Raw genomic sequence first — 11083 nt, forward strand, 5'->3', positions numbered from 1 at the left:
AATTTGCAATGAAACAGTATTAGTCATCAAAGAATACAATGTAAAACGCCATTATGAAGGCAAACATTCTCAGAGTCATTCCAGATTTACCGGAAGCCAACGGTTAGAAGTACATCCATCTTTCAAAGCAGTTCGAAATCTCAGTAAATGTTTTTTAAGAAAGTAAATGCTGAACAAGAAGCAGTAACTTGTACTACGAGGGCAGTTCAATAAGTAATGCAACACTTTTTTTTTCTCGGCCAATTTTGGTTGAAAAAACCGGAAATTTCTTGTGGAATATTTTCAAACATTCCCGCTTCGTCTCGTATAGTTTCGTTGACTTCCGACAGGTGGCAGCGCTGTACGGAGCTGTTAAAATGGCGTCTGTAACGGATGTGCGTTGCAAACAACGGGCAGTGATCGAGTTTCTTTTGGCGGAAAACCAGGGCATCTCAGATATTCATAGGCGCTTGCAGAATGTCTATGGTGATCTGGCAGTGGACAAAAGCACGGTGAGTCGTTGGGCAAAGCGTGTGTCATCATCGTCACAAGGTCAAGCAAGACTGTCTGATCTCCCGCGTGCGGGCCGGCCGTGCACAGCTGTGACTCCTGCAATGGCGGAGCGTGCGAACACACTCGTTCGAGATGATCGACGGATCACCATCAAACAACTCAGTGCTCAACTTGACATCTCTGTTGGTAGTGCTGTCACAATTGTTCACCAGTTGGGATATTCAAAGGTTTGTTCCCGCTGGGTCCCTCGTTGTCTAACTGAACACCATAAAGAGCAAAGGAGAACCATCTGTGCGGAATTGCTTGCTCGTCATGTGGCTGAGGGTGACAATTTCTTGTCAAAGATTGTTACAGGCGATGAAACATGGGTTCATCACTTCGAACCTGAAACAAAACGGCAATCAATGGAGTGGCGCCACACCCACTCCCCTACCAAGAAAAAGTTTAAAGCCATACCCTCAGCCGGTAAAGTCATGGTTACAGTCTTCTGGGACGCTGAAGGGGTTATTCTGTTCGATGTCCTTCCCCATGGTCAAACGATCAACTCTGAAGTGTATTGTGCTACTCTTCAGAAATTGAAGAAACGACTTCAGCGTGTTTGTAGGCACAAAAATCTGAACGAACTTCTCCTTCTTCATGACAACGCAAGACCTCACACAAGTCTTCGCACCCGAGAGGAGCTCACAAAACTTCAGTGGACTGTTCTTCCTCATGCACCCTACAGCCCCGATCTCGCACCATCGGATTTCCATATGTTTGGCCCAATGAAGGACGCAATCCGTGGGAGGCACTATGCGGATGATGAAGAAGTTATTGATGCAGTACGACGTTGGCTCCGACATCGACCAGTGGAATGGTACCGTGCAGGCATACAGGCCCTCATTTCAAGGTGGCGTAAGGCCGTAGCATTGAATGGAGATTACGTTGAAAAATAGTGGTGTGTAGCTAAAAGATTGGGGAATAACCTGGTGTATTTCAATGCTGAATAAAACAACCCCTGTTTCAGAAAAAAAAAAGTGTTGCATTACTTATTGAACTGCCCTCGTAGTTACCATGTGGCTCACTCTACAACAAAACAAGGAAAACCATTTTCTGACAGTAAATTATAAAGCACTGCATGATTGAAGCAGTTGAGGAAATGTGTCCAGAAATAGCTAGATTATTTAAAAACATCAGTTGGTCAACAAACACAGTGGCTTGAAGAGCAGATGATATTGTCCCAGAAGAAGCTGAATAGCTACATGGTGTAGTGGTTATGATACAAAAATGTTGCATGGAGGGTTGTGTGTTCAAAACTCATCTCGAGTGTACCATTTTAATTATTATATTCGGTTCGAGTACATTCTAGAAGCATCCATAAATGTCAAGAATCATTGTACTGGAATGTTCTTCAGCTGTATATTTACTGTATGTGTTCTGGCCGGATGCAGTTCGCTCCACGCTCTTGTATGTGCAAGTGCTGAATAAACCTTCCTTAAGTGAAGTTAGTGTTAGTCATTCATTTAATTACACCTTCTTCTACTTCACATTATTCTGGTGGAGACGCTGGGTATTGGAACTTGTGATAGCGCACATTCCCTTCACGCCATGACAGAGCCGTCGTTTACGTGGCGAGAAACCTGAGTTCGGGCCATATTCAACAGATCGCAATTTATCGAAGATAGAAGAAGAAGAAGAGGAGGTTACGATGACAGCAACTGTGTGCCACCACATGACACGGCCTTTCGGGTTATCTGGTGACGATGGCCAAGATCCAAACAAGTGGCTGAAGGTATATGAGCTTGGAGGGCGCTGCCAAGCAATGGTATGAGAACAACGAGGAGAAGTTCACAAACTGGGAATAATCCCAGGAGGAACTGCGCAAGTATTTCGGCGACACACAGCGACAGAAGTGCAAGGCTGAAGGTAAAGTGCAGAGCACAGCGTCCGGGAGTAACTACAGCTTCAAGACTTCTTGGAGTTGTGTTAAATAGTGGATCCTAGAATGAAGGAGGAAGATTAGGTTGCACATCTCATGAAGGGTATTGCTGAGGACATGTATCAAGCCTTATTCCGGAAGGAGGTTTCTACAGCAGACGACTTCATAAAATGGTGCAAGTATATTGAGACTATGCATTAAAAAAGTATTACATGTAAGACGTTTGAACGGCTTCCAAACATCGTATCGATGTCTGAGATGGAGGAAGCAACTGATTTCACAAGTGTTCTTCGTCAGATAGTGAGAGAGGAAGTTCAGAAGGCACTTGGATTGCACGGCGAGCAAAAAAACGAGACTCTTCAAGAGGTCATAAGGGAGGAAATGGAACACACATTGAACTCAATCTCTCGTCCTTCATTTCCCTTTAAAACGCTCAAAAAGTCGAGACCCAGGTGGAGTTACGTTCCTACAATGACACATGAGGAACCTGTTTGGACACCAAGGAAGACTGACGTCTGGAGAACCCAGGACAACCAACCAGTATCTTTCCACTGTGGACGACTGGGACATGTGGTGCGCTATTGCCGAGAAAGGCGGCGGATATTTGATGACGCCCGCGCCAGAAGACTGCAAACCGATCTTAGCCGACGCCAACTCTGGGACGACGAAGATGAACAAGAAGATGTGGGTGCAGGATGACGTAGGTCACCATCACCGCAAGCTAGTCGCTAGAGAGGACGCTCCCCAACACGCAGATCAAGGTCTCGATCGCCGTTTAGAAGCTCCAGCCGATCACCTAGCCTCCACAACCTGGAAAACTAAAGGGTGAGACCTTCCTTGGAGGTGAGGCCGTCGATCACTACAAAAATGATAGGAAACTACGTCGATATCCTCATGGATGGCCGACCAGCCCAAGCTGTTGTGGACTCTGGAGCACCATATTCAGTCGTTTGGGAGAAGTACCGTCGCCAGTTGCAGAAAACCATATTCGTCGACAGCAAAACATCTCTGCTGAAGGTGACTAATGGGAAAAAACCTACAGGAAGATGTACCATTCGTGTTGGTATAAGTGGCCATACACAGCCCTCAGAATTCACCGTCTTACAAGAGTATAGTCATGACGTCATTCTCGGATGGGACTTTTTGATAGCTTCTCAGGCAATTACAGATTGTGGTAGCTCGAAGATTATGCTAGACAAGATGAGATACTGTGGACAGGAAGATGTGCATCTGAATGTGTGGAGACTATGTGTGCTGGATGAAGTGATCATTCCTGCAGTCAGCGCTAGAAAGGTAACTGTCACGTGTCATGCCATGCATCAACCCATGGATGTTGTAGTGGAATGTAAGAGAAGCGTACCACTGAAGAATAACTTGGTCATCTCAGCCTCTGTCGTCTCGTTTAAGAACGGATTCGGTGAACTGTGGATAGTTAACTGTCGCCAAGAACCACAGATCCTTCCGACACGCATGTGCGGAGCAAACGCTGAGCCATTAATTCAAGAACAGCTGAGCGCCATATAAACTCCCCATGCCGAGTCTGTGGGCGAAATTAGGGCTACCACTACAAGACAAGATATTCTAGCTCTACTGTCACCAGATATCCCTAAGGAACGACAGAAGGAGCTATTTGCCATTCTTCAAGCGTTCTCTGAATGCTTCAATCCACAGGTGAAGAGCAAATTAGACAAATCGAAAGTGAAGCACCGGATTAGCACTGGAGACCATCAACCAATAAGCCAGAGAGCATACTGTGTGTCAACAACGGAATGTCGAATAATTCGCGACGAGGTAGAGAAAATGATGAAGAATGACGTCATTCAGCCTTTACAGAGCCCATGGTCGTTGGCGCTTTTGTGTTGATTACAGGAAGCTTAATAAGATGACTAAAAAGGACGTTTACTGTCTTTCACGAATTGACGATACACTAGATTGTCTGAAGCGGGCTAAGTTTTTCTCAGCCATGGACATGTACAAGGGATACTGGCAAATTGAAGTAGATGAGGCTGATCGAGAGAAAACTGCATTCATCACCCCAGAGGGCCTGTATGAGTTTAAGGTAATGCCGTTTCGTTTGTGTAATGCACCAGCAACTTTTGAACGGATGATGGAGACTCTTCTAAGGCACCTGAAGTGGACCATGTGTCTTTGTTATTTAGATGACATTAGTGTTCTCAGAGACACTTGATGAACATATAAGAAGACTGAGGGCTGTTCTTAAGTGTCTCCAACAAGGCGGACTGAAACTTAATCCAAGAAAGTGTCTCTTTGCAGCAAAAGAAATCAAAATACTTGGATACCTTGTATCAAATGAACGTGTGCGGCCAGACCGAGAAATGGTGAGATCTCTAACGGAATTTCCTATTCCTAAAAGTATTAGAGATGTGAGAAGCTTCCTCGGATTATGTTCTTATTACCATCGTTTTATCAAAGACTTTTGTATCAAAGCCAGGCCACTCCAAGTGTTGTTGAAATCTGATGGTAAATTTATCTGGGGTGGTGCTCAACAAGATTCTTTCGATGTGCTAAGAACAGCTCTGACGACTGACCGTGTACTTGGACTGTATGATGAGAGAGCACCTACAGAACTACACACAGATGCCAGCAGGTATGGGATCAGTGCTGTTCTGGTACAAATTTCGGATGGAAAAGAGAAGGTTATAGCCCATGCTTCTAGGACACATACAAAAACCGAGAGAAACTACTCAACTACAAAAAGAGAATGTCTTGCTCTGATCTGGGCCATGTGCAAATTTCGACAGTATCTCTATGGAAGGCCATTCACAGTTGTTACAGACCATCATTCACTTTGTTGGTTGACAGGTCTTAAGGATCCAACAGGACGGCTCGCCAAGTGGGCACTACGTCTTCAAGAATATTACATTACCATAGTGTACAAAAGTGGAAGAAAACACAAGATGCCGACGACTGCCTCTCAAGAAACCCTGTGCAAGACCATCAAGACTTTGATGAAGATAGTGATTGTCTCACTGCACTCCAGGATCTCTCTGCTGAGCAGAAGAAGGACGCCAAGATACCTCAAATTATGCTTGCCTTAAATCGGTCAGAGGATGTGAAGGGACAATATAAGGTAGTTAATGGATTACTTTGTACGAAAAACTTTGATCCGTTTGGAAAGAGGTGGCTACCAGCGATTCCTAAACACATGCACTCAGATGTTCTACAGAAATTCCATGACACACCTGAGGACGGACATCAAGGAAGACACACAATAGAATCTGCAAGAGATTTTTCTGACCAGGTTTCTGACCAGGTTTCGGAGTGTCCGTCACTATGTGTCGCACTGTCGAGAGTGCCAGAGGAGAAAGGCAGCCTCATAAACCACCTGGCCGACGTATACCAATTCCAACAGCCGAAACGCCTTTCCAGCATGTTGGGACTGACCTCCTCGGACGATTTCCAACATCTGCTAGTGGCAATATATGGATTATTGTTTGCATTAATTATCTGACACGCTATGCTATTACAAAATCCGTGAAAACAGCCAAATCATCCGAGGTAGCCAAATTCATCTTGGAAGACATTGTATTAAAACACGGTGCCCCAAGGTCGTTAATTACGGATCGAGGGAAAGTTTTTCAATCGAATCTTGTGAGAGAGATAAACCGTCGGTGCAACATTACTCATCACATGATGACTGCCTACCATCTGCAAACTAACGGGCTTACTGAACGCCTTAACAAGACCTTGGCCGACATGCTATCAATGTTCGTCAATGTTCAGTAGAGCAACTGGGATGAGGTGCTACTTTTCGTGACGTTTGCCTACAACACCGCCAAACAAGACATCACAGCATTTACGCCATTTTTCCTGGTGCATGGGCGAGAGGCGACTACGACGATGGACACTGTGGTGCCGTTAAATCCTGATGACGTCGACGACGACCACATCGGCCAGGTGTTAACCAGAGCCGAGGAAGCTCGGCAGTTAGCTCGACTCCACACACTGCAGTCTCAAGAAAACGATAGCCGGAGGTATGACGCAAGCCACCGCCCTGTTATCTATCAGCTTGGTGACCTCGTCTGGATCTTCACTCCTGTTTGGACGGTTGGTCTCTCTGAGAAGCTCCTCAGGCGCTACTTTGGACCTTATAGATTGTAAGACAGTTGTCTAATATTACTTATGAAGTTGAAGATTTCGACCCTGACACAAGACATCGGAAGTTCAGCGGAACGGGCCACCTCCTTCGAATGAAGCTTTATAAGGATCCTGCAACCCAGGGTAAATTCGAAGCTCCAGCGACAGGCAACAAGCGGACAGGTGATGAAGAGCGTAGCAGTAAAAGAAGTTCTAAGAAGATCACCGCCAGGGCGAGAATCAGTCATCAGGAGTCGGAGTAAGCACGACCGATAACTCGTTCCCGGACTAGGACGCCTAAACAGCGAGACGCTGTTCCCTTGAGGAAGCAATCTTGTAGAAGAAGTTGAGTAGCTCCGTGGTGTAGTGGTTATGATACTAAACGGTTGCATGGAGGGTTGTGAGATCAAAACTCACCTGGACTGTACAATTTTAATTTCTATATTCGGTTCGAGTAAATTCTAGAAGTATCCACAAATGTCAAGAATCATTGTAGTGGAATGTTCTGTAGCTGCATATATACTGTATGTGTTCTGGCTGGACGCAGTTCACTCCGCTCTCTTGTATGTGCAAGTTCTGAATAAACCTTCGTTAAGTGAAGTTAGTGTTCGTCATTCATCTAATTACACCTTTTCCTACGTGACGATATTGCTGAAAATATAAGTATATTAACTAGATTGTCTGAGAAAACTCAATACTTAGAATGCTCCTCTAAGTGTCTGGATGAGTCAATGGATGTTTCAGATACTAGTCGGGTGTTAGATTCTATTCGAGAGATAAAAATAATTATGAAGTGTATGAAAAGCTTCTTGATGTTCATGGGAGAAGAAAAAAGGATAGAAAATGCTGTTAAACAATCTCCAATGGAAAACTCAAGGTGTATCACAACTGAGGGTGACAAGAAATGGGTAGAAAGATGTCGTTGCTTCGCGTCAAAGGCGATAGAAAATGATGGTGCGTCAAAACCATTAATCATACATTCCATCATTCGTCAACAGTATTTGTGGGCGCTGATGACCGCGCAGTTGAGCACCCCACAAACCAAACATTATCATCATTGTTCATCAACAGTCTTTGAGCAAAATAGGTTTGTATATTCCAGAAGTTTTAAAGCCAGTCATGTCAGTTGTTACTTGTATAAGATCACATCGTCAGTTCCAAGAGTTTATTGAAGAAATTGACGAAAATGACTTACCATATTATACAGTAGTAAGCTCATTTAGCTGTGAAAAAGCTCTGGCCCGATTTTTTGAGCTCCGAACAACAATCGTAAGTTTCTTGAATGAACGGAATCATTCTCTGGCTGAGTTGCAAAATAACACATTTAACTAAACATATGAATGACCTTAATTTAAAATTACTAGGAGGTGTACACACAAATTAAATACATTTGACAAAAAACTGTTTTGTATCAGTATCAATTGAACAAAAATGTTTCACGCATTTTAATACACGGTGTACTTTAAGTCCGGTAACACTTTCAATTATTTATTGCAAAAGAACCGAATATTGTACAGATGTCATACATATGTCATTTTGAAGAGAAATCCTGAAAGTTTTCTTTCATGTATATCGCCACAGCGTAGTTTGGTAATTTGCCGATAGTCAGCGCTAGTCGCAAACATGGCGAGTTCAGGCACGGAGCGAGTTTTCTGTGTGTTAAGAGTTCGACAAAAGCAAGTGTGCTACAGCTGTTCAACGGATGTTTAGAACCAAGTACAGTAAGAAGCCACCAACAAGGAAGGCCATTTATCACTGGCACAACATATTCGTAACGACGGGTTGCTTGTGCACGGCAAAGAGAAGCGGAAGTCCCAGTGAAGTGATGTGGAGCGCGTACGAGAGACATTCATAAGGAGTCCAATGAAAACAGTGCGTCGTGCATCCCGTGAACACTAAATGGTTCCAATAACAGTGTGGAAAGTCCTGCAACAGAAGCTGTCTATGAAACCATTCAAATTGGAGCTAGTACAGAGACTCAATGAAGACGACAGAGACAAGCGTTTTGAGTTTTGTTCGCAGTTGCAACAATTGAATGAGGATGGGGACGGCATTGTTGCTCGCTTAATTTTTAGTGACGAAGCCACTTTCACACCAATGGGAAAGTGAACAGGCATAATTGTCGAATCTGGGGTACAAAGCATCCACACGAATGTACTGAATTAGAGGTGATTCCCCAAAAGTAAATGTTTTTTGTGCCATGTCACGTCGGAAACTGTACGGGCGATCCTTCTTCGCCGAGTGCACTGTCACTGGATATTCCTACTTGAACATGTTGCAGCAATGGCTGATGCCTCAAATACAATCGGACTCTCCGTCCATCTTTCAGCAGGATGGGGCTCCACCACATTTTCATCGTGAAGTTTGTGGGCACCTGAGCACGGAGCTGCCGCATCGATGGATCGGCCGTGCTACAGAAGAGGACAGCTGTTTCATGAAGTGGCCTCCCCAATCACCAGATCTCATTCTGTGTGACTTTCTTCTGTCGGGAAACATTGGAGATCTGGTACATGTACCGGCTCTACCACATGATGTAGCAGAGCTCGTGGAGAGAATACGGGAAGCATCTGTACAATGTTTAGTTCCTGTGCAATAAATAATTGAAGGTGTTCCCTGAGTTTATGTACACCCTGTACATGCCAAACATTCAGTCAGCAATCAGAGACTCAGTTTCCAGTAGATTTCTCTGTTGAACCTTTGAATACTTTAAAAATAAATTTTTAGTCTCATTTTTTAGATTTTGATGCAATTCCAAACGATATCAAGATTTTTCAAAATCCTTTTAATGCCGATATAAAAACTCTTGCCCCATAACTTTAAATTAAAATGGTTGACTTGGATTGTAGTGATTTTCGTGAAGATAAATACCTGAATTCATTATTACTGGAATTTTATAAAGTCTTCCGCTTACACTGTTTTATCAGTTGCATAAGTTTTCTCATGGCTTTTCTGCTCCTTTCAGCACTACTTTTCTCTGTGAAGAAACATTCTCCAAAATGAAATGTACGAAAAGTATTTACAGATCTAAAGTAACTGATGAGCATCTGATGTCGCTGTTGATAATTTCCACTCGTAAGCTTGAATCACAACAGCAAACAATTGTAAATGGTAAGGTATAGCTACATAAATCTCCTTAATCGTAATTACAGAGCTCATTATGTGTATTGCCTTTATATGTCCCTTAGGTACAATAAACTTTTAGGAAATCTCATAAAATTAATTACAATTAAGATGTTCAATTACATTATGATTGTCAGTTAATGTGAATCTTAATTGGCCATAAAATAAAAACAACTGATTATTGTACATATTTTTTATGATTTATTTTCATTGTAACTTTTATAAACAATGAAAAACGAATCTGCCTTTGGAATCCTTAGTTGTGTGTTCCACAAAGTGTGCTTCGCATTGCTCCTCTTCTTTCGCTATTACAACACGATTTAATTATTCTATCTCCCAGAATTTCTTCAAGAGAGTTTGAACGTCAGTGTCGGTTTTTACAAAGCATGACACGACCGGCCGCTTTGACGAAATGTTGTGCTGTACCGTTTGATACTGGCCTGACATGACCTAACCTAAATCTGTCTCTCGATGCACAGGGTGTTCAGTTCCTAAGGAGATAGTCCTTGTCTTCTGAATGTGTGGACAAACTTATGCTCCTAGCAACAAGTCGAGCTTACCAGGTGACAAAAATTCTGGATCAGCGAGTTGTACACTCGCCATGTCCCACGTGCTGGGATCAATTGTTTGTTCCTGCAAGACATCGGTTATCTTCGGGAAATCTAAACACTCGACAGGTACCGTGAAGTTGTTTATACAGGAACTGACTTGAACAGAGACGCCGTGTTTTGTTTCTGAGAGGGTTGCACCTATTCCTTGAAAGGGTACTCTGCTGTGCTATCTTTGAAATCTGAGGCGTTGTGCGCATGCTTCCGATATACAGCATGTCGGCGAACCAGAATCTAAGAGAGTACGACACGTTTGGCGTTTGCCACTGATATCTTGCAACTTCATTCTCGAAACTTCCTGGCAGATTAAAACTGTGTGTCGGACCGAGACTCGAACTCGGGTCCTTTGCCTATCGCGGGCAAGTGCTCTACCAACTGAGCTAATCCAAGCACGACTCACGACCCGTCCTCACAGCTTTAATTCTGACAGTACCTCTTCTGTGAAGTTCGGAAGGTAGGAGACGAGGTACTGGCAGAATTGAAGCTGTGAGGACGGTTTGTGAGTCGTGCTTGGGTAGCTCAGTTGGTAGAGTCCTTTGCCCGCGCAGGCATAGGTCCCGAGATCGAGTCTCGGTCCGGTACACAGTTTTAATCTACCAGGAATTTTCATATCAGCGCACACTCCGCCGCAGAGTGAAATTCTCATTCTGGAAACTTTATTCTCGGTGTCGCAAACAGCACTCGTTTGCCAGGGCTGACTTTCAATAAGCAAGAACTAGATGTACTTGACGGATGTACACCATTCTGCTTGTGCTGCACGTCACTTGGACATTCCTTCCTTGATCCATCTTGCATGTGTTGTATTTCTGCGTGTAGCAACGTGTGGTGTCGTTTTCGACAAGCATGA

This window comes from Schistocerca piceifrons, chromosome 7 (assembly GCF_021461385.2).
Source record: "Schistocerca piceifrons isolate TAMUIC-IGC-003096 chromosome 7, iqSchPice1.1, whole genome shotgun sequence".
Classification (NCBI taxonomy): Eukaryota; Metazoa; Arthropoda; class Insecta; order Orthoptera; family Acrididae; genus Schistocerca; species Schistocerca piceifrons.